Source organism: Pseudorasbora parva, chromosome 1 (assembly GCF_024679245.1).
Source record: "Pseudorasbora parva isolate DD20220531a chromosome 1, ASM2467924v1, whole genome shotgun sequence".
Lineage (NCBI taxonomy): Eukaryota > Metazoa > Chordata > Actinopteri > Cypriniformes > Gobionidae > Pseudorasbora > Pseudorasbora parva.
In genome coordinates, this window is record NC_090172.1 from 8,482,508 (window position 1) to 8,506,648 (window position 24,141).

Sequence of the window (24,141 nt, forward strand, 5' to 3'; positions counted from 1 at the left end):
CTCTCCTGTAGGCCCAGCATGGAGGAGAAGCAGCCTATGTGGGCTGGACACAGGGGGGCCAACTGGGCTTCAAAAGCCCCCGAGGAGCTTGGGGGGTGTTGCCAGCAGGAAGAGAAGTGACTTCACAGCCTTACCTGATGGGGTTTTTGGTTTCAGTTGCCACCGCTCGGAAGCCCTCTCTGACCGCGTCCTTCTTTTCAAGTGTCCGTTTGAAGTGGGCGCCAGAAAGGTCACAACCCTTGCGGTCACAGCAGGTTTGGTGCAATGGCAGGCGGTTGGCCGTAATCTATCGCTAGTGCTAAAGCTATCGTTTTTTTCTTCTTCTTCTTCTTTTGTTTTTTGGTCTGTTGGTATATTCAAAAGTAAAGAAGAATGTAAAGCTTTCAGATCCAGTGCCTTGGCACTAGTAAGTCCCTTGGCAAGGGCTTGGGATGATGTAGTCCTATAATTCCAGGTATTTCCAGGTTTTTTCAAAGCTACGAGACCCGGTTATGAGATTTGGTTTAAAGCATCCACAGTCTGTGGAAAAGCCTTTCGGAGGGATAGCGCCACCTAGGGATGAGAAATAAAAACAAGCTATTAGCATTCACAGCAAAATTTCTTTCATGCGACAGAACAAAGGATAAAACAAGGAACGCGTTTAATAGATTCTAACACAGACGTATAAACACACACTTTGCCTTTTGTGAAGCAGAGCCGAGAGGAGGTGAGGCCATTGTTAGTTATGCTCTGTAAGTGAGTGCAGATTTTTCGCTTTGCGTGCTCGTTCCCCCTGAGAAAGAGCCGGCTAAATCTCTTTCAGGAGGGGAGGACAGAGAACAATATGGCTTCTATCAAGTCTTTTGAATTCTGTAATAAGCTGTTTTAGAGAACAGAAAATTAATATATAATTATTTTTATTACTGCTGCAGGACAAAACCTCATGATTTTCCAGATTATATTAAGTAATAAATGCATTTCTTTGAGTAATTTTTCCTCTTGTGGCATTAGAGGCTCTGTCTCTCCATAAAAGAAGAAGAAGAAAAGAAAAAAAAGAAAAAGAAACGAAATTTCCGGAGAAACTTAATTTCCCCCATAACCAGAACAAGACATATTCCTGTAATAACATGCATAATTGTGCACTCTGCGGAAGATCTCTCATACACAACAACAAAGCCACTTAGACAGTACATATTTATTCACATGTCAGTTCCAACATTGAAAGAGAAAAAAGGAGGAGGGAAAAGCGAAAGGGAACGCCACATGGGGCTGGGATAGAAAACCGAGTAAATGTGTCTATCATAGGCTATGGCTCTGACAGCTCTCGCCTGTGCTGCTTGGGCTTCAGTTGAGGGAATAAAGGACAGAGAAGGAGACAGACTGTGATTTCTGAACGGTCCCCCTGGAGTCGCTTCTATTTGGCAACATTTTTATGATTATTTTTACCTCTGTGGATAGAGCAGGGTTAAAGATGCTGTTTAATTGTTCCCAAGAGCTCTTATTAAGTTGTTGATGAGGAGCTCCAGGGAGAAGCACTTAAAACTGCAACAAAAACAAGCAGTCGAGGCAGGCACGCTTGTGAGGGGACGGAGGAGGAGGTGTGACGGGTGTTCCGAGATTGACGATAAATGGATGGAGTGCGAAGGTCTGAACTTCTTCGACACCGACGTGCATCTGGTCTCCCTGAGCCAGGGCCGTAACCACTGTAGACACTGAGGTTGACCGGTCCCTGCCGATAACTAGACGTGGCTGAATTCTTCCCCTAAGTATTTGATATTTTTGACACTCCATTAGGAACTGCTCTGTTTGTTGTTTGGTTGACAGAAAGTTAGTCTGCCTCAGCGGTCTAACAGTGATCGTCAGTGTCAAAGAGATCGAGATGGTGAGAATGTGGGCTTTACTGTTCACAGAAGCCAAACATGATCCATCGGCTTTATTGGTGAAAGTGTGAAGATGTAAGTAGCTAAACATTTCATATTTATAAGTGTTTTATGATAGAACAGTCATGCAAACCACAAAACCTTTTCGCCTATAGGCCATAATTTATGCGATATTTATAACTGGATACGACAAACATCAACAGAGCTGTTTTTAAAAAATATATATTTTAGGTCATATAAGTATATAATTTCAAATACTTATATCACTGACAACAGCATTCCAGCCAGGATATTGTCATTTAAAAGTTGTTGTTCAGCCCTCATCTGATGTTGATGTTTCAGCCTGAAGCTCCACCCTCCACCTATCTACCAATCACGAAGTCACTAGTGTTTGGGAATCCGGGTTGCCAGATCTGCTCTAGTTACCACAGCTGCAGCCACAAACGTTCCTGCTGGATCCTGCAACCTATCTGACAACCTCAAGTGAGGGGATACACCTGCAGTACCAGTTTTGGCCACAATCTTACATACACTTCCTTTAAATCCTATTAATATATATATAATTCATGGAGGTGCAATGACAGATATGTTTTTAAAACTTTTGGGTGACGCTAGTATTATATAAATTGAGCTTTACAGATAGTTCTAAATATATGAAAAATCAATATTAAAACTTGATAAAGGTCTTACTGCAATAAGAAAAACTACTGTACTTTACTGTACTTTTTAAACTTGGACAACACTACCACTAGCGCTCTCACGCTAATTTGCCCTGTTTAGTCAATCTGGCCCAAAATGTTTAGAGCAGTTCAATTTCATGAATGTGTTAGAAACACATCCTGAAAAGCACCTATGCTGTGCTCTCTCGGGCCATACCTCCCCATCCACACCTTCTCCACTGGGCAGACTGTGGCCTTACACTGGGAGCAGCGGAACGGAGTGGATCTGGATCAATACCCCAGCCTGCAGCGCAGCAGGGCCGCGGGCCATCCCTGACCTGGGCTATTGATCAGCCGCTACTCGGCTGCCAATAGCAATGTGCTAGATGTGACACAGGGGCTGAGAGCAGACAGGAGGCTGAGGGATGGGGGAATGTGTATCGCCAGTGGCAGCCCCACAGCACAGTGAAGATAAAAGTCAATTCCACTTAACCAAATCACTGACAACTAAATAGTTAGTGGACGGAGGAATGTGCAAGGTCTCAGGTGGTGGCAGCTGGCTGCATGGATGACCGGGAAGCTGGGATTCCCCTCACCTGCAGTGGGAAAGCCCTATGGTATATAGGTGTGTACCACATGACCAGATCTAATCTATGGACCTATTATCTTACAATTCGGACTTGTTTTCTCACAACTGCGAGTTTACATTTTGAAATTCTGATATTTTTCTCAGAAATTACCGTTCGCAACCCCTTTAGTTATACTGTTGATATGTCCGTCAAGCCACGGCGCCGCTTTCACAACACACACATTCTCACAAAAATACATCACGGAGCAAGGATACTGACAACACGCCGACAGACAGGACAGAGAAAGTTACTTTTGATATGAAACAAAGTCTCAAGTTTACAATTTATTTTTCTTTAAAGAAATTTAAACAACAAAAGTGTTTTGTTAGCGTAGAAATCTAGACGCACCCTAGCGGCAGCAAAGTGTTTTCTTGCAACTCTCCATAGACTTGTGAGCTGGAAAAAACAAACTCTGATCAGGCCAATCACATCGTTTATATAGTTGGTGAACGGGCTTAACATAATGACGGCAGAGTAAATAAAAAAGCTGACGAACAGCGGCCTTTCGAATCAGCTTTGGCCGCGACCCTGGAAGACTTGGAGTTAAGCTTTTCTCTGAGAAAAGAACAAAGAACGGCACTGAAGTCATTCTTAAAAAGGGAAGATGTGTCCGGAGGTTTGATGACCGGATACGGCGAAAGTTTAATTATCAACTAGCTCAGCTTCACGTTGCTCCGGTTGGTTGTAGCGCTATCCAATTGCATGCAGAGGGAATTTGAAAGACATCCTGTCCCTCGGATTGAGCCCTGTAAATGGTGAGTTCCCAGACCCAACATCTTGATGTGTGTCTGGCTTGTCAGGCTAGTGCTTTGTGGTTCTTTAATGTGTTGTGATCGCTGTAGCGTCTCAGTTAAAGCTGCTCATGAACCGATCATCTCTTCCTTCTAGTTCATTGATAAGCATCAAATTAGCATTACTGAACACTGAAGAAATGTCATTCAAACTGCGGAAAGATGCCAGTGCACACATTTTTCTAGTTCAAGTCCACCTTTGTTAATCTACTAACTCTCTTGATTTGGTGATGTGTTTGGTCAGATCACCTGTCAATTAAACTGTGAGTTAAAAAGTCAGAATTGTGAGATATAAACTTGCTACTGCGAGTCATAAAGTCAGAATTGCAGGATATACGCTCGTAATTCTGAGAATTTTTTTTATATATCTTGCAACTCTGACTTTATAACATGCAACTGCAACTTTATGACTAAAATAGAAATAGAAAAAATCTATTTATTATATTTACAGTAAGTTTTTATTTATTTAATTCATATCAAACAAATTGTTACTTAATATAAACAGAATTGTATTTATATTAAATTTAAATAAATTTAAATGTGGCACATATTAAGTTCTTAAAGGTTCTTAAAATAAAATAAAATACTTGAAATCTTACATTTCTTGGTAAATTGGAACATCGGACACTCGTCGTGTAGATTTAAAGATCTGTTCGTGTTTGCGTATACAGCAGCCCATCTAATCCATCTTCCAGGCAGCCATTAGCAGTCCATATCAGAGTAGTTTACATGTCACTTTACTGCTGCGCTGCCTGTTCATTGCTATTCTGTAGCCAATGGCCTGCTTGTCCATTCAACACATATCTAAGGCTTCATATCTTTTCCTTTAATTACTGACTGACAGGAAGGCAATACTGAACACTTCATTATCGAAGCAGCCCAATGACCAGCTACCATAGCCCAAGTCTCTCTGGTCAGTCTGACATGCACTGCCTAGGTCAGCAAAGGTCAGTCACCCTGAATTTATCAGGCAGGAGTTGACCGAGCCCAGCCAGGTCATCCTACAACAGGGGCAGTGACCTTGGCCGACTGCGCGCATCAAGTATTGATCCGGTCGTTTATGTCAAGGCCACGCTAATCACCAATAGTAGAGTCTCCAAAGGACAGTTAAGCACCAATGGATGTGTCTGCGGCTAGAGAGAACACAGAAATAAAATGAGTTGCAAAGATTCCTGCTTAGAAAAATAACTTTCTTTACTGTAAAGGTGTTGTCACATCAGTGAAATTTTGTGGACAAAAAGCACAGCTCACAACAAACTCTTTAAAATCAAGCAGCTTTCTGTTTGTCAATACAGCGAATTTGCATGACCAGCTTAACCCAATGCAAAATCTGCATCCTCGTGAAATTCCCAGAATCTTGTGGATTCCTAATGGCCGGAGTTCACATGCAACATTCTGCAATGCAACGGTAAAGGGACCGCACAAGAAGATTTTAATAAAATGTTTATATTTGATCATTCTGGCCTATTTGCTCATTACTTTCTGTCTTTGGAGCACAAAATGTAAGTATTTTCAATGCACACAGCTAAGCCAGTTCATAAAACCAGTCTGAAAATCAAACAGATTAGATACTTAAACGCACTGATCCAGTCACAGTAGTTAACAGCCAACTGGAATGGATGATTATCGGAGAATAATGGTATACTTGTCACCAAAGCAATATTTTGTATAAAGTACTACACAAGTTACAACAGGACACCACGTTTATCTTGATTCCCCTGAGCCCATTGACTTTTAACAGACCAAAAAACCTAAAGTGTGCTGACGTGTGTAGTTAGGGGGCTGGGTGTCACATGAGAGAAGCCAATGCCTCCAATTGTGCTCTTATTGGTTTCGACTGGCTATGACTGGTTCATGTGATGAATCCTGCCTCTTGTTTTAATGAGTGTTCCGTGTTAATGAATGGGAAGGCGAATTAAAAAGTAAGTTAACAGCTCAGGTTATAATGTTATACAGGGTTTTTTATGGAGAATTACGAGACAGCCGCCTCTGTCTGTCGACAAAACTCAGACAGGCAGACAATTGCTCACCTTCAGCCTGTCGTGATAATCAGAAATATATATATCATCACATAATCCTTCAGCAATCACTCTTATATTATGATTTGATGGTACAAAATCATCTAAAGTCATTCCACAGCTGAATGTTAGGCAAGGATATTATATTAATATTATTTCCATCGTTAAATTAAAGTTGAAATTAAACTTCCCTCCGCTGCAGCTATAAATCCTCTTTTTAGTTCAACATTCAAACTGTGTGTAGCGTAACCTACGGTTACGACAGTTAGCAGGTAAAACCAAGTGGCAACCTCCCGCGATCTCTCTTGAAGCCAATAGGGAAGTAATGTAAACTGCAATTCCTCAACAGGCCACTAGAGGCAGGCTCCAGAAGAGAGCAGAATCTCATTGAGCCCCATGTTAAAATGCCCAACTTTACAGCAGAAAAAAACATGTTTACAGCCTGGTACAAATTGTGGTTTTTGCCTATAAGGCTAATTTTGATCTTCATGACAACTGTGAAGGGGGTGAATTTTTTTATAACTCATTCGTTTACGTTATATAAAGCCTTAAAGTTCTGCATAATTAAGGGCATGGTTACAGGTGGCTAGCCATTTCTCCGCTGTCTATAGTCATTGCATCATCTAAGCTCCGCCCACATCCCACATTTTTGCCCATTTTCTGTTATCCGGAAGTGACACGCAATGACTCGCTCACAAGATGGCAATGCCCAGCTCGCCCCTACTTTAAGCTTCAGAACTTATCAGAATCCTATGGGTGACGTCACGGGTACTACGTCCATATTTTTTTACATTCTATGGGTAAAACTCTATCGAAGATCATATTTCCATTAGCCTATAGATCTGTAAATAAAGGGCTGCGGTTCATCTCACATCTAATGAGGCATCTTTAATATGGGTTGTAACTTGAAAATAATGCTTTATGTATGGTTCTGTTGATGGATACACTGGCTCCTCAGTGATGCACTAAAACAACAGTGATAATAAAAGAAAAACGTGGGCAAAATGGTCTCTCTTTGTAAACTGTTCAATGCATGCAAGTGCTGCCGTATGACCAGTCATTTTCGCCGTCATCATCACCTGGGTATATTCGCCAGAAGACGCGAGTAAGAACTTGTGCGCACTGAGAAGATCTGTCTTTGTGGGGTCATCCGAGAGCGCGCACTCGTCTCACAGCGCACAAATATTGAGTTCTCTTTAGAGTCTTGTGCTTGAAAAGACAAACTCACATAAAAAGTATGTCAGAATGTCCATCTTGATGAGTATCCAAGCAGACATAGTCTGAAAATGCCTTAAGAGAACTTTATACAGTCGAGAAAGACGACACGTATCCCTGCATTAGGTCTTAAAGGGGCAGTAGCCTTTACTGCAGTTTATTTAATGTCAAACAAAAGATAAGGACATCACTCACTGCTCTTGATTGAATATCTTGAGTAAGTTTAATAAGGATTAATCTTTAATTTAAACAGTGAAATATGCAGTTATTTTACATTTGATTATTTATTCAATTTCTCTACCTAAAAACTAATGTTAGACCTACCTGAAAAACATGAAAAGCATTGTTTTTTATTAGTATCTTTGCTCAATAGTATTTATTTGTGATGCTGCTTGTATTTAAATTATTTGTTGGACTTTTATTAGTCCCTTTTCCCTGAACATAGCAAATACTGAACCGTACTGAAACCGTGAACCTACAACTGTGATACAAACCGAACTGTGAGCAATCAGTACCGTTACCTCTCTCTTTTTTGAACATACATGTGTTTGCATCCCTGAACTTGATGAGATTTATAACATTAATTCAAATGTGTTTTTATGTAATCCTTTTTTTAATCTTGAATGATACATTCACTTAAATTGGGAAAGAGCAATTAGTACAATAATCTGAATTTCTCCCTTATTTTGTTCCAGTCACTAAGGTTTATAATTTTTTAGATGAACTATTGCTTTAAGTACCCACAAATGATATCAAATGTATAAACACCAAAATCTAATGTCCAGTAAAATTCCAGGAAATCACTGTTTATTTAAATGGACACAGCAGTAACCAGCACCTGACCAAATCAGTGTCAGATACTCTAATAAGCCTAAACGGTTTGCAAGATTAAGTAGCTGTCAGTTTCTCTGAAGCCCCGGCTTCAATAGTGTGCAGGGGAGTGCTTCTGAGAAACTTTCAGTACAAACGTGTGCGTATTTGTGTAACCGAACTTGTGTAAAACCCGTTTCCTTGTGTGTTAGTGCAGCATAGTGCCAGCTGCTCTTCAGATCTCTTTCTCGCTCGGCATCGCTCGCATTAAATGACAATAAAGGTCGGGAATCTGCGGAGCAGGAGAGACGAGCAGCCATTTCAACCCTTCTTGCTTTATTACGCTTTGTTCCGTTTAATCAAAAAAGTGATGCATACAGATAACCCCTTTTTTTAAAAAGACCTGATAAACAGAAACGATTGCATCTCTAAATAATAGATGATATCCTGGCTTCATACAGACACGTATATAACGGGAAAATAATTGAAGACAACAATGTCCTATAAGAGACCCACTTGAGCAATGCTGATTCAGAAAGCTTCCTGACTTCAAACGCTCTGTCATAAAGTATGGATAATCCCTTAAGAAAGGCGTGCGTCTGTTTACAATTTTCTTCTAATTAAGGCTACAGAATAGGGCGATCTTTGTTCAAATTGATGCGTGTTGGTTGGATTTTGGCAGAAAACTGTACCATTGGAAAAGTATGTGTTTGTGGGGGGTTACGAAGTAACGAAGTAAACAATAACATCCTAATACAATCTCAGTGTCTGAATAAATATCCTTGCATCTGTCTACATATGACACACTTTCAGATAGGAAAACAGGTTTTCAAAACAACATATTAACCAAGTCTTTAAAAAAACAATAACCCCAGTTTTAGACGGTAATCCCAGTGGTCTACCTGAATCCAAGAGTATCTCAGACACTGCATTAAAATGAAGTTTTGACCTCAATTTGTCTTGACTTCCCACAAAAGCTGGGCTCTGTCTTATCTTTGTTGTGTGTGAATTTAAATCGGTTATGGAACAAATCAATCAGAGCAACAAAGAGCAAAACAGCCCCAAAATAAGCCCCAGAAGGAAAATGGGACAATTACGTTTGGACACATCCCTCATGATATTCCCTTTAAAGGACATGTCACATGTCAGTGGCTGGATATCAACAACAGTTTAAAGAGATATGAGCGATGCAATCCCGAAAACCCACGTGATGGTTTATTTGAGGGTGCTTGAGAAAAAATGGATCACAAATAACTTATTTACAGAGGGACATGGAAATATCAATGGCACTGGCACCCTATTAATGTAAAAAAGAAAATAAATAAATAATGTGTTGTGGGGTGGGGTGGGGTGGGTGTTACCAGGATTCTAACCAGCGCAGACGTTTAGAATAGTGGACAGTCAGTATCAGTTTTTTAATGATGTATATTTAGACTTACTTCCTAAAATGACTTCCATAATCAAGGATCATGACCAACCTTAAAGTGTGTTGCACCACAAAACTAGGTTGCAATGTAAAATACAACAAAATACTTTTAAACGTAGAATAGCAAATTCAATTTTAAAGGGACTAATCTTTTATTGCTAATGTTAAAGGGAATTTGTTCAAATTAATTTGTAACTCTATATGAAATAGACAAATTAGACACTAACATGGATAGGTTATGGAACATCCTCAAGAATCATGAACAAAACAATGGAATGTAAAAAATATGGTTTCAGTTGGAAGATATTAAAGTTAATTTAACTTAAAATTATGATTGTAATTATTACATTTTTATTTACTTCTCTACAAAAACTGTAACTTGATAGAAACTAGACACAAATTATGTTGGATGGATTGATTATGTGACATCCTCAAAAAACATAAACAAAACAATAAAATGCTAAATAAACTCAATAAACAATTTTACATTAAAAATGTAAAAATCTGGACCGTGAAATAAAACCTGTTTAAAACCACAGGTCTAATACTGCTTTAAGATCCTGAACTAAAATATTAAACCTCATTTACCAGGTGGACAAGAAAACAGCTTTCCAACTTCAATTGAAGTATATTTTTCATAACCCACAAACCCACATCCCTTTTTATCATCTTTTGGGTGCGCCATGAAGCCCATCAAAAATACATTTAAAAAACTCCTTGGTTGGTTTGAAAGGCAGATAAAGGCTTAAGATACGGAATTAAGAGTGAGATTATTGGTGAGTAAGTTTGTGAGACAGTGGTCCATGTGTCTGTGTGGGGGAGATTTGAGGATTAAAATAAGCTGACCCTTCATATTTAGTGTGAGAGATTAATCTAACTAGCCCAGATCACATTAGACCTTATCATTGTGCAGAAGATCTCACTGTCGGCCGGAGCACAACCCGTCCCCTGCTGTTGGATTAGTGACTGAGAGACGCTCGTATGTGTGTGAGCTTTAACTGACAAAGGATCGCACCTATCCTAAAGCAGGAGAGGACCTCAAACACTTCATTAACACCTTGAGCCATGCAATCCAGACAACCTGTGCCGAATGCCGATCACTCGGCTCTGCTTCATTGGCCCGTTCCAGCCCTCATGCCCATGCCAAAGCAAAAAAGGAGGCAATTCATCATTGTTCATCAAGCCATGACGGTGACTAAAAGTCTTCACCTGTCACCTTCTCCCGGCTTGTGTCCGTTTCAACATGTCAGACACTAGAGGAAACCTTCAAGACCTCTTTGACACATCTCAACCCATAAAAATCACCCTGCTGCCAACTATCGCTGACTTAAAAGCCCTGGATCTTCCACCTCCCTGCCGCATTTGTGAGCACATGGAGGTTCGATACACTTCGGCCCTGTTTACACCTGGTATTAAGGTGCGTTTTAGTTGAACGGATCACAAATGGATGACACTAATTACAGGTGTAAACGGGGTCTAAAACTTCTGAGCTTGTCCACTTTCGACCACTTCCAGAGGTAGTAGGAAACGCATTCAACCGGATTGCTTTTGTAGTGTAGACGCTCATGTGGTCGAATGCGTTTGAACAGCCGTAAAAGCCCGCCTACTCTCCGCCTACTGACGCATAAACAGGTAAGCGCTCTAGCCAGACAGGATGACCCAAGTTCAGTATGAAGACAAAAAATGTACCAAGCACAATGTTCTCTCGCCATTCCTGATTTCTAACACACACTCACGGTGTTTTTCGTGGTCTTACGGCTGTCAGAGCAGAAACGAAAGCTGCTGCTCTGTGTTTTTTCCGTCCTCTCCAGGGAGTGTTCATATGTAAATTGTAGAGGTGTCCCCCGACTAAGGATTTACACATTCAAATCAGAATTGTCGAATCTTTCTATGGTCGACTGATAGTCGAATCATCTATGTGTGTGTAAATGGGTTGGGAGGGGAACGACACTAGTCAGCAGGAGGGTAAAACTATTTATATTTTCCTTTACACACTGCACACAGCAACATCTTTTAATAAAGCAGTTGGCAAAACTTCCTGCCAACTAACGGACAAACTGACAATGGCTTTCTTATTTAGGTTTAAATAAAAGGTAATGTGGTGGATAAACATTCGTAAAACGTTTTCTCATAACATTTTCAATGCGCCGTTATCGATGCAGAAACATCGACCGACATCGGACACTTCCTGTGGCTGCAATAGTTTTGCATCAAATCACATTAACGGCCGACAACTCCAGGACTGTCTTTGAAGTTGGGAGGCAATTTCGAGCCTTGTGGATTACAGAGCATAAAGCAGGGTTTATTTTTACAACCTCCATTATTTCAAATTGTAAATATTCAAATCCTAGAATAAAACCCCTGGCTAAGTGAAGACAATCTGCGAAAAACAACATAGCACACCTCAAATAGCCTGCTTTGAAAACGAAATTATTATGAAGATTAACGAGGAATTCTATGCGGAGATGTGTGTGTGTGTGAGCGCGGACACTGCTGAAGCAAGCTGGATAGTTTTCTTTGTGTGTTCTCGATGTGTTGTTGTCTTTATTTGTTTGAGTGTTTTGACATTATTTTGCATGCGCTGCTCTTGGCTGGAATTAATATTTTGGTGGGCTTGAATATTAATCTGGCATCAGAGCTGGGATTAGAGCACTATTGTTCCTTTACAGCTGAGCCCCTATAGCGAGATGACAAACACAAAGACAATCTTCCCTGCTCTGCCCTGCATCTACAGATAACAGTCAGACCCTTCTCTCTCCATCCTCCTCTTCCCCTCTCTCACTTCAGCTGAGGAAGGCTGGCGGAACTTTCCATGGTAAATTTGCACGGCAATTGTGCCCTTAAACCATGCTGCTTCCCCCAGCTTATACTATGCATTTTACAGAGTTTATCAAAGAATACAATGGGGTTATGCTTGAACCATTCTTCTCCGGGCAAGAACAGTAATTTAAATGCACCAGTGCTACTGAAGGCAACCGAAGTGGCGCTTCGGAAAGGGGAGAAATGAAAACGCGTTACAGAAACGTGCCGCATTACGACGTTGACCTTTCCTGTTCGTATAGTCTACAAACAGCTGTGAACCTCCTTCCTCTCGGCTCTTTGTACATCAGACGGCTGGGCCGGGACAGGCGCGCCATGCCTCAATAAAATATTCTTGCTCTCAGCGTCTCACTTTTTCTCTCTTGTGTGCTTCCCAGACAAACAGAAAAGCACGAACACACGCATTCGATCTCGCGCAAATACTCTGAACGGGAATAAATACACGTGCAAAACATACACTGCGCTCTGTCAGACTCTAAACACATGCAAACTGCTTCTTTCCACAAACACTCCGGCACACAGTCATATACCAAAGGGCTCCAAAAGCGTTTCATTTTACATTTTTATAAATGACATAATTTTTCCTTTTATTTTTATCATGTGACAAATTACAGTCTGTAATTTGAAAAATGTATTCAGACACCTTCAACATTTTCTCACATTATCACAGTTTATTCGCTATAGTTTCGAAAATGGTAATAAAATATGACAAGAACTCAGAGTCAGAACAAATGCATCTTGATAATGTCAGATAACTTTGATAGAAAGCTGTCAGCTGTTAAATTTAAGTTCACAATTAGATAATACCAATCTAGGTCAACCCATGACCAAGCAATGCTTCATTTTGTTCAGTCTGTGGTGTAAAAGGTCGCATTAGCAATTAAAGAAAAAACACGTCAGCAAAACATGGTCAGGTCAAAGTGTCTGAATAATTTTGGTCCCAAATTTTTATAAATTGTACTGCTAGTGCACTTTATGAGGAATTTTTGGGTATAATACGTCATTATACGTTATTTTGCTATCCTCAATTTAAAAAAAAAACTGTGTCCTGCACCCACTAGTATTTTTTTTTATTTTTATAAAAAACATTATTTATATATATATATATATATATATACATATATATATATATATACATATATATATATATATATATATATATATATATATATATATATATATATATATATATATATATATATATATATATATATATATATATATATTTATATATGGTGTCTGAATAAATTTTGGTTTGACTGTATAACAGATTTTAAAAATGTCAATTTTTTCTTGATTTCTTGCATCATGAAATCCATGAGATTGTATAATACCCAATGATCATGTTCTCCAACATAATTTGAGAGACTTTGCTTAAATGGAAGTTCAATGTCACATTATGTTTTTTTTTAATAGAAAGAAAGATTGGACCCCACTTTACATACATGAAAAGGCTGAAATGCACGCATTTCCACCCACTTCTTTACACACATACTTACATTCACAGAAAATGACACGGGAGTCTATGTAGCTGACAGACCCTTGGTTTAAAACCTCTTAAATAACAAGAGTCTGCATGCAAGTCTATTCTTATGTCACATATTATAACACAATGGCTCGCTTTCCATCTTTGCCCATGTTAAGGCCAATGCAGCACTTTCTCAAGATGGATGTCAGAGAACCGTTCAGCCCATTGGATGATCATAGAAGTTCTGTCAGGGAATTGTCAATTCAAATGGGAACACTACGTGTCTTTAGTTCTGATGCACGTCTACATGTGTGACCTAGAGGCACTGTGCTACTTGAGCATTGGCAAGCACTTGTCAGAAAAAGCAGGAGGGGTGGAGTGAGATGGGAGACGAGGTGGAGAAAAGAAAAAACTGAGAAATCAATGAGAAGGCAAGAGCAATATTTAACAGGGAAAACATGAGGCATCACACAACATATGAAAAGGAATATTTAAACATATAAAAAATTATAATAAAACAAAAAAGGGCCCTTTAGAGCCATAGCCTGCTGGTCAGCGCATGTGTGACAGATGTGTTGAGCCCTCATGGGCAAAGGTTAAATAAGCTGTGGTGACAAAAGCATAAGACCAAAGCCTGTGAGTGGAAGTAATATACTACACAAGACAGAGCTAAACTAGAAGTTAAAATAAGAATTTAAAATGAGTGACGCGTGGCTAATCAATGAAATGGGTGTTTATGCGCCAATCCGCGTAGGTCCTCCCGGATTGGAAGGGGTTAATGGGAAATCAATAATGAAGGGATATGTTCATGAATGAACCAAATAATGCAAAGGGAGAATGGAAAAGAGTGAGTGTGTATAAGAGGAGGGAGGTTCAGTTAGGGCCCATGTATTCTGTGATAGCTACAGACTTCCCAGATGTTATCTGTCACTCAAGAGAAGACTCCTGGTGACCAGATGTATATGTGATGAACATGCCGTATTCCCACATTAACAGAGATCAAGTGTGAAAATATTCATCATACATGTGCGCGCACACAAACCACATCTTGTGTTTTCGTGTTTATGGGGACTTCCCATTGGCATAATAATTCGTATACTGTAAAATCTGTATCTTATATCCCCCTATACTAACATTTTAACATTTTCAAAAAACATCACTTGGTATAATTTATAAGCCATTTTCCTAATGGGGTACCAAAAAATGTCCCCGTGAAGTCAAGGATTTTGGATATTGTCATCTGTGTGGGGGAAAAATTGTCCTCATAAACTTAGGGTTTATCTGAGACACACACACACACACACACACACACACACACACACACACACACACACACACACACACACACACACACACACACACACACACACACACACACACACACACACACACACACACACACACACACACACACACACACACACACACACACACACACACACACACACACACACACACACACACACACACACACACACAATGTTTCCATCTAACAACAGCAAAACCTAAAATGTAGGAATAAAATTGTATTTAAAAAAGAAGTAATGGCATGCTATAAATAAAATAATTCTCCGTGTATCATATTTATAATATATACACAACAAGCCAAATGAAGCTACTACAAAGCCTGGGAAAGTTTCAAGTAAAGCCAAGGCCAAGTGCAACTTTACAATTTGTTTCAAAACTGCAAAGCTTCATGGTCTCCGCTTATGCCTATTCATTAACTCCTTAATCACTATGACAGCTGTTTATAGCATTTTCGCTAAGAGGCAGGAAATTATCAATTTATTTATTTACTGTTAACAAAGACCCTTCGCATCATGTAAAAATAAATAAACACGAGGATGATAAAGCCGAGAGAAACACAATGCGTTTAATTTGTGCAAAGCTACTTTGGGTTGATTTTTTTATTTTTTATTATTATATTATTTTTTTTAACCAAAACTAGCTAAGTGGATTGAGAAAAAGAGTTAACCACTTTTATCATTTGCCGAAGTGACGAATCTGCTTTTCCTTTGTATTTCCCCTTAAATGCATGTTCTGTTTCTCTCTGATAAGTTATGTTGTCTAAAAACATCCATGCTTCTCCAGCGCTTTGTTCGTCAGAGGAACTTCATACCCAGGGATTTACTAAACACAATTCATCAAAGTGGAACAGCAGTGTTTTTCTCCCTGCTTTCCTAATCCCTTTTTGCCGCAGATGAGAGATTTGCTGTTCAGACTCATTAAGATTAGAAACGTTTTTGCCAGAGTTATTTAAGAATGCAAAGTTCCCGTTGAAGACCGCACAGAGTTCACAGAGAAGGGAAATCTCATGGAGATGCTGTGTTATTTCATAACGTGACCATCACAGCTCGCATTTCCACGCTCTGTGTCATGCGCTGAGTGCTGGCTGGCGAAACACTGAACTCATTAGGACAGACAGCAAATTATCCATGTGTCTGACAGTGGAGTTGAATTACAAAGTTCAAGGCAAACAATGGGTGAATCAACATTTCAAGAAACGGCTCAAATTGTGATAATTGAAACAGCTACAGAGCATGTATCATATGTACGGTTGACGGCTGGGGGGAAAGGGTGCAGTGTGTGTTTGTTTTGGCGGCTTGAGTGTCAGAGTTTTGGCGGGGAGAGTCTGTGTTTTGTTTAGGAATGTAGGGTTCTTTGAGAGAGCTGCAGTAGTGGTTTGGCGTAGGAGGCCAAAGTCCTATGACTAAAGAAGCAGAGGTCTTTGGCACAAATACCAAAATCTCTCTTCCTGCTGTAATAATCCTCTGAACATTTGTTATATTTATTCATTTATACATATATATTTTCCATGATTTGAAAAGGTGTTTTTTTTTTTTTTTTACCCAAGCAGGCAATGCTCTTTGAACAGCCTGAGATGTTTGGCTTGGTGTGATATTTTTGATCCAAAAGAATGCTGGTTTTAGGATTTAAAAAAAGTTATGAAATAAAAACAGACTGAGGGGCCATTCAAACGGGACATGTCCGTGTATTCTGTCAGCGCTATGTGTTCAAATATCCACTAGATGAATGGATTTGGTTGATATGCCACATTTCACTTTTTTTTTCAGCATCTCACTCCATGGTTTTAATGGGCTGTGTCAAATTCAAAATCGGTCAGTTTTTGAGAGGCAGAGCATCAGCGTTAGATTCAAAGCAATGGATAAGCATATGTATACATGTAGACAAACAATGAATTATGAGAATTAACTTACCTACTGTAATACACATTTTTTCAACTAAGTTGTTTTATGTCTAGCTGTTTTAATGCAGCCAAACAACCCATAAAAGGGCTACAGTATTATTTTTTTGAATAAAAACATTCAAAAAACAACATTTTTTTTTAAATGTTCATCCAACCTGCTTGATGCGTGAGAACTACCTCATTGGTTCTTACTGAAGCTCAAACGTGCTGCGTAACACCAGAATGAACCTCATTGGTTCTTCAGGAAACTCCAACATGATGCGTAACACGAGAATGAACCTCATTGGTTCTTGAGGAAGCTCAAACGTGCTGCGTAACATGAGAATGAACCTCATTGGTTCTTGCGGAAGCTCAAACGTGCTGCGTAACATGAGAATGAACCTCATTGGTTCTTCAGAAGCTCAAACGTGCTGCGTAACACAAGAATGAACCTTATTGGTTCTTCAGAAGCTCAAACGTGCTGCGTAACACGGAGTGAACCTCATTGGCTCTTCAGAAGCTCAAACGTGCTGCGTAACACAAGAATGAACCTCATTGGTTCTTCAGAAGCTCAAACGTGCTGCGTAACACGAGAATGAACCTCATTGGTTCTTGCAGAAGCTCAAACGTGCTGCGTAACACGAGAATGAACCTCATTGGTTCTTCAGAAGCTCAAACGTGCTGCGTAACACGAGAATGAACCTCATTGGTTCTTACTGAAGCTCAAACGTGCTGCGTAACACCAGAATGAACCTCATTGGTTCTTGCGGAAGCTCAAACGTGCTGCGTTACATGAGAATGAACCTCATTGGTTCTTGCGGAAGCTCAAACGTGCTGCGTAACACGAGAATGAACCTCATTGGTTCTTGCAGAAGCTCAAACGTGCTGCGTAACACCAGAATGAACCTCATTGTTTCTTGCGGAAGCTCAAACGTGTTGCGTTACATGAGAATGAACCTCATTGGTTCTTGCGGAAGCTCAAACGTGCTGCGTAACACCAGAATGCACATCAAGCTTGATGCTTGAGCTTCCATTTAACACAAATTAATTTTTATATGTGAATAAAAGCAAATATAAATTTAATCTGTTCATCAAATAAAGCGATCATGCCCCTTCAGAACATTTGGACTAAACACTCAATTCATATGCATTCGTTTTACGATCACTTTGTGAACTTTTTGAAGTGCCAAAATTGTGTTGCTGTCTATAGAGGGACAGAAAGCTCTCAGATTTCATCAATAAAATATTAATTTGTGTTTCAAACGAAAGTCATCGACATTATGGTGAATAATTAATAACAAAAAATGTTTTGTTTGTTTTTGTCGAACTATGCCTTTAAATAAGTATTGTATTAGTTTAAATGTGTCAACTACAAAAACATGTCACATTTTCTTTCAAGACAGGAGAAGTCATGGTTCTGGGCCATTTACCATAGTAATACCATTGGCATTGGCTTAGCATGTGGGAATTGGGGGGGCTTGTGGTCCATTAGCATGTGAGCGGGGCAGGTTTTCAGAAGGGGTGGATTTCAGGGGGAGCAGTAGTTTTTTGGCCACTCTTATACTGCAGAGGGATTCATACACCAGTGCTGTATGAACACACAGCTTCAGTCTCGGCAGCTTTCCCAAACTTTCCAAATCCAAGTGTCGCAATCTGGTTCCATTTTACAGCTGGCCTTGAGATTGTAACAGAGCCCCTTTCTCCCCCTCCCAAACCACATATTTAATCCCTTCGCTTATGTCAAACTTAATTACGGGACCTTGTACGAAGAAATAACAAGTGTGCCTTGTAGGAGAGGGAGCGAGGGGGTTTCGTGAGGAAGAGAGAAAAATGGGGATATGCTGAAAAAAAATTAAGGGCTAAAGGGAAGGACTGAAAATCTATCAAGACATAAAACGGAGGGTAGTAGTTAACAGAAAGGAAGAAAAAAGCAGACATGCGGTGGATTTGTTACAAAAACTCTGTTTAATACCAGACAGTACAGCCAATAGGGCTGAAAAAAGCGAAATAACCCAGTTTTGCTTTTTATATTATCTGGGATATCATTTATAAATCAAGTTCACATTTTGAAAAGACTGACATATTTCACTAAAGCATAAAAAGAAAGAAAAAAGTGACATGGGAGGCACAATTGCATGCATTCAGTAAAGATGCCATGGTTCTGTAACAAATCATTTACGGTTTCATTTCTTTTATTTCTACATTATACAGTACATTTCAGATAATTAATGTGATTTAAAATTAATTATTTATATGTAATGAAACAAACTGAAATGATCATGAAACGATAACAACAATATAAAAACCAGAATATTGTAATACAGCTTAAATTATATTATTTTTTAATATAAATGGGCCTTTAAAAAGGACTACTTATGTTCTCTCTTCCTCCATTTTGTTATTTTTGTTTGTAATTAATTTAATGTCTCGCTGTAACTATATCAAAATTTCAAATTCATCTTTTCTGTCATTCCAGTTTAACATCTTATGGGTTGTGGCCACATTCTACATTCTTCTTAAATCCCACATTTCGCCCAATGCTGCCATTGAAGTGCAGTGTCAGAAGGATCGAATGTTTATGACCAACACAGCGGAGAAAAAACACCTGTAGATATATCATGGATTTAGTGCCTAACATAACAAATCTTCAGAACTTTATTACCACTGGCTACCAGATTCATTCTCACCGTCTGCTTCTCGATGTATGTGTGTGAATTTAAGAGCACGTTTGAGTGCGTGTGTGTGTGTGTCTGTGTAAGTATTTACTATTCAGAAGTGGAACAGTCAAGAAGAGTGATGTTTAGTCTGTCAGTTTAAAACTATTACCTCAAATTCCAAAAATGTGAGCTAAACCTGTCTCACACTGACACGGAAGACAGCGCTGTGAAGAGCAAGCCTTTGAAAGTCAAAATCAATTTTCGGTGGGGTAAAACAAACGCTTCATCTGAGTTCTACGAACCGGATTTCTAACACTTCTAAAAGCACATATTCATACAATCTTTATAAGGCAAAAACAGACTAAATGCAGTGTAAAACTGCTTTGAAAGAGAAGGATGCACCGTAGAGGCTTAGGTATAGGGGGATGAAACAGTCAGTAACTCTCCTTAGAGACACAACAGAGAGACAGACAATTACAGTCTCAAAGGAGGGCTGGAAAAAAGTCAAGAATAAAGAACTCTTCTCCTCTACCATCAGCCTTGACTTTGCCCTGGCCTGCTGTCCGTCCTCAGTGGCCCAGCTGAAGGGTTCCCAGGGTGGTCGAGCAGTCCAGGGCCGGGCTGAAGGAGACGAGATTCCCATGCCATAGGCGGTGGGACTGGCGCGCCACCCGTGGTTATTTATAGGCGGCCTGCACCGAAGGGCCAGGAGAGAGGGCATGATTGTTTTCCTTTCCATTTCCCTGGCCCACTCACCCGGCCTCACACAAGGGTGGTAAATATATACCCAAACACTGGGAGCTGTGCAGAAGGGGGAGAGAGACGGGGAGAAAAAGAGAGCAAGAGACGTGACTGAGATGTGGATACATGAGCGGAGAGGTCGGTCATAGCTCTTGATGAAAGGTGGGCTTGATTTGGACTTGTAACTTAGACCAAGATGGACTTGCTCTTAAAAGAACATTCCATGTTCATTACAAGCAATGGGTGCCATGCTGCCGATTTCTTATAGAAAAAATGTCCAATAAGCATGACTGCCCAGTAGTCAGGCATAAGTGCATTAATGTCAACGTTTAAAGGAATATTAAACACGATCTCCTGGGACTACGTAAATTCATGCTTTTATTTGGCATGCTCTTTATATGCATCTGGTATGCAAAATGTTCCCAATTGGGTAGAATTAATTGGGTGTTGTATGCATATCATATGCATGCTAAAAGGTGTGTATCGGATGCATGTAAAAGATCATTTCTGTATATATAAAGAGCACCTAGCTTGAATTTGTGCTATAGATATGTAATACCAGGAGACCAGGGCTCAAATATTCCAAAAAAAAAAAAAAAAAATGTGCGAATGTACAACGCTATTCACATTGGGAGCGATCAATTGCAGAATGACAAAGCAAGAAAGATTTTTTTTTTTTTATGGCACTAGAAAAACTTTCCTCCCCCACTGTTTTGCAATTGTTCGAACTTTTAAAATGTTTTATACTGTTGTCTGAGGTCAACTAATGACGTTTGTGTGTTTTTTGACATTCAAAAACATCATAACTAATAAGTAATAGGCTATTTTCTACACTGGTTTTGAGGCTCTCTCCTGAACGCTGGGTTTTGATGGGCGTGTCACACTGGAGACTTAGAAGTAAACGCCCACGGCTAGGATTGGATAAGATTTGCATATTTAATGAGTTTCAGCTCCCCTGTCAGTTCCATTCACATGAGGGAGGGGTTGTTTTGAAAGCGGCAACTGGAATGATTCTCTCAACCACAGGGCTTGTAAACGTCTTTATCAAACAAACACATGGATTTATTTCTCATCCACCTGCGATTGATTATAACATTACGTGGCCCGCCTGATCGTATATAATAGATGGATATAAGCGCGAACTGTGCACGCACGCGCCCCACACACACACGCATGCACACGCACGCACACACGCACGCATGCACACACAGATCAAGAAAGGAATATTATTTCACTATTTGAAATTTACTGGCCTGACGACTGGCGTATGTTTTGGTAGCACGTCTGGAAAACACATAGCCCCGGGACTACTATTACATATAAAAAGACGTTATATTACTCACATAAGTGTGTTGCACCATTCCTGTTGGATCCAAAAGCAGTGTGTTTCAATCTCAATATGTCTGTAAATCCAGCATCGACCTGAGACTTGTTCCCAATAATTCTGCAGTGAAATGAAGCTAACACACGCATGTCTTGCCCATGTGAGTATCACACATTTCTAACATTATAATATAATGAGGAAGCTTATGCACCGACTGTGTTCTTCCACAACCAGGAATAGCGCAAAATCTCCCTATCTTTTTCGGCATGCTTATTGCTGCTGGCTAGCGTGATCCGAACAGCTCCGTGAGTCGGTGGGCGGGGCTTCTGAATTAGACGTGCTTATTATTCTGTAGCAGTGTTTTGCAACAGATGACATCAAGATGTGCACACAATCGTTTTCTGGGCCTGGTGTCTATAAAAGCTTTTCTTTGACTAACAAGGAAGTTTTCAGCTCTGAAACTTAGAGGATATTCTTATATTACCATGGCCTTTTATATATCAAAAGCTGAAGGGAAAGTTGATTTCTCAATTCATCACCCCAGCTCATTCTCTCTAGAGCTGTCAATCAAATTATGTCATCATAACTCCTGCCCTTCCGAATGACAATGTTGTGTTCATTTCCTTGTTCCGCACAAAAACACCTGAGAGAAACGCTTCTACAGATGAAACAAGAAGCCAAATAAATAAACTATTATGATGATACATGTTCTGTATGTGTTTTTAATGGAGCTCAGGGTATTTTTTATAACAATAAATAATGAGAAATTCTTACATGAGAAATGCTAAGCAGGTGTAGCATTCAGTTTATTATAAAACACAACACATAATACACACCTGGCCCTTATTTCATCAAAATCCACTTTAGATCACAGTGTGAAGTTATTACACGCACTCTATGATGCTTTCTGTATTTAACTGTATTTACCTTAATTTACTGTTTTATGTTGTGCAGTGGACGAGGTTAAAGCCAAATGGGAAAACCTACGAGTTATATACTTGAGGAAAAATGCCTTCTCGGTCAGCGCCACCTGTCGTGCAGGCGTAAATTAGCTGAAGGTAATCAACAGTTTTGAGTCCAGTGTGAAAGCTCCATTCGTCTGCAATCGGCTTAGCTTTGTCACATTGCGCTCAGTATGAAAGTTAATTCAGATACCATACACTTTCAATCACTTAAATCACCACAAACAGGGTCTGTACGACTTATGGACTATATTTCAAGTCTTGCCATGTGATAACTGCAACTCTGCAAAAAGAAAACAAACAAATCTGATTATGTCATAGGTCTGGAGAACCAGTGGTTGATATGACTGACATCCTACATCAAATTTGGGTCTGTTCCTCAAAGCTACAGCATTAGGTATGGAAAAGAACATATGGAAATGATCCCCTTCGGTTCTATGAGAAAAATCACAGCACACACACAATACATAAAATAAAATAAAGAAATGCTACTTTTTTTGGTCAGTTATTTGATGCTATAAAAACGAGGGTGTGACGTCATGATTAACATCATAATTGACAGCTGAGATTGACAGCTTCTCATTGCGAAGTAGTCACTTAGGCACCAAGTGAGTTTTTTCAGGATCATCAGGAGGAGAACTGTTAACAGACATAATGAGTTGTTCTGCTAACCAGTTCTGCGGGAGTGTGGGCGGGCCCTTGATACTGCGGCTGCACTTCATGCTCTCTACCGCACAGATCGGGTCCCAAATCGGCCCAAGATATCAGTGCCATATTGGGACATTTGCGGCTCCTTTTCTACAGAGTGAAGGTCCATCTGTTTTTTACAGTCTATGTGCTATACAAACACATTTGACTAATATTGACTTATATATTTACTGGCCATAAATCATGGCTACATTTAATCGTTTAACTGGTCATTTAAACAGCAGGGGTTGAGTGAAGACAAAAAAAGACATTTAAGAAACAGAAATGAAGGAAATGAGTAGGGAGGGAATAAGAGTGAAAAGGCAAGGAAAATGAGACCACCGATTCCTCTGGCCCAGAGACGGCAAGCTTCAGCAAAGCTGCGGTCCTGAACACCCCTAGCAACGCGAGACCTGGCTCAGCTCAGCGTAGATCCATTCAGCATGCAGCCCTGCCAGGCCCGATCCACGCGGGACCCGGGTCACCTAGAGCTGAGCAGCAGAGCAGCCTGGAGCGGTGGCCTCTGGGCCCTACTGCAACTGATGTCTGAGAGAGTCTGCCAGGATCCAAACATCAGCCCCTGCCCTCCCCCTTTCTCCTTTTCTCATTTTCTCTCTTTCTTCTTCTCCTCCCAAGCATGGGAATTCCAGAGTGACATTATTACTATGATCAAAACAGACCCTATAAATACCAAAAGCTATGATGAATATAACAGCAATTACAGAGGCACCGATAATTAGAGCAGGAGGAGAGGCAGAGATGGAGGAGCAGGCATTGATGTGCACTGTTTTTGTGTTTTAGGGGGTATCTGAGTGTATGAGAAATTAGGGTGGTAGAGGAATTGCCGCTGATGGTATTCCTCTCAATCAGAGCCTGAGGGAGCATATA

The 24,141-nt window shown here is 39.9% G+C and overlaps 1 protein-coding gene across 2 annotated transcripts in view; it reads right to left on the minus strand.

Moving 5' to 3' along the window:
- The window catches only part of zfhx3b (zinc finger homeobox 3b), a 271,800-nt gene that overhangs the window by 164,204 nt on the left and 83,455 nt on the right, over window positions 1-24,141 (minus strand). For both annotated transcript variants that reach the window (XM_067416496.1, XM_067416447.1), the window contains exon 4: window positions 135-552. The gene's annotated coding sequence lies outside the window, so the exon portion shown is untranslated. The remainder of the gene's footprint in view (window positions 1-134; window positions 553-24,141) is intronic.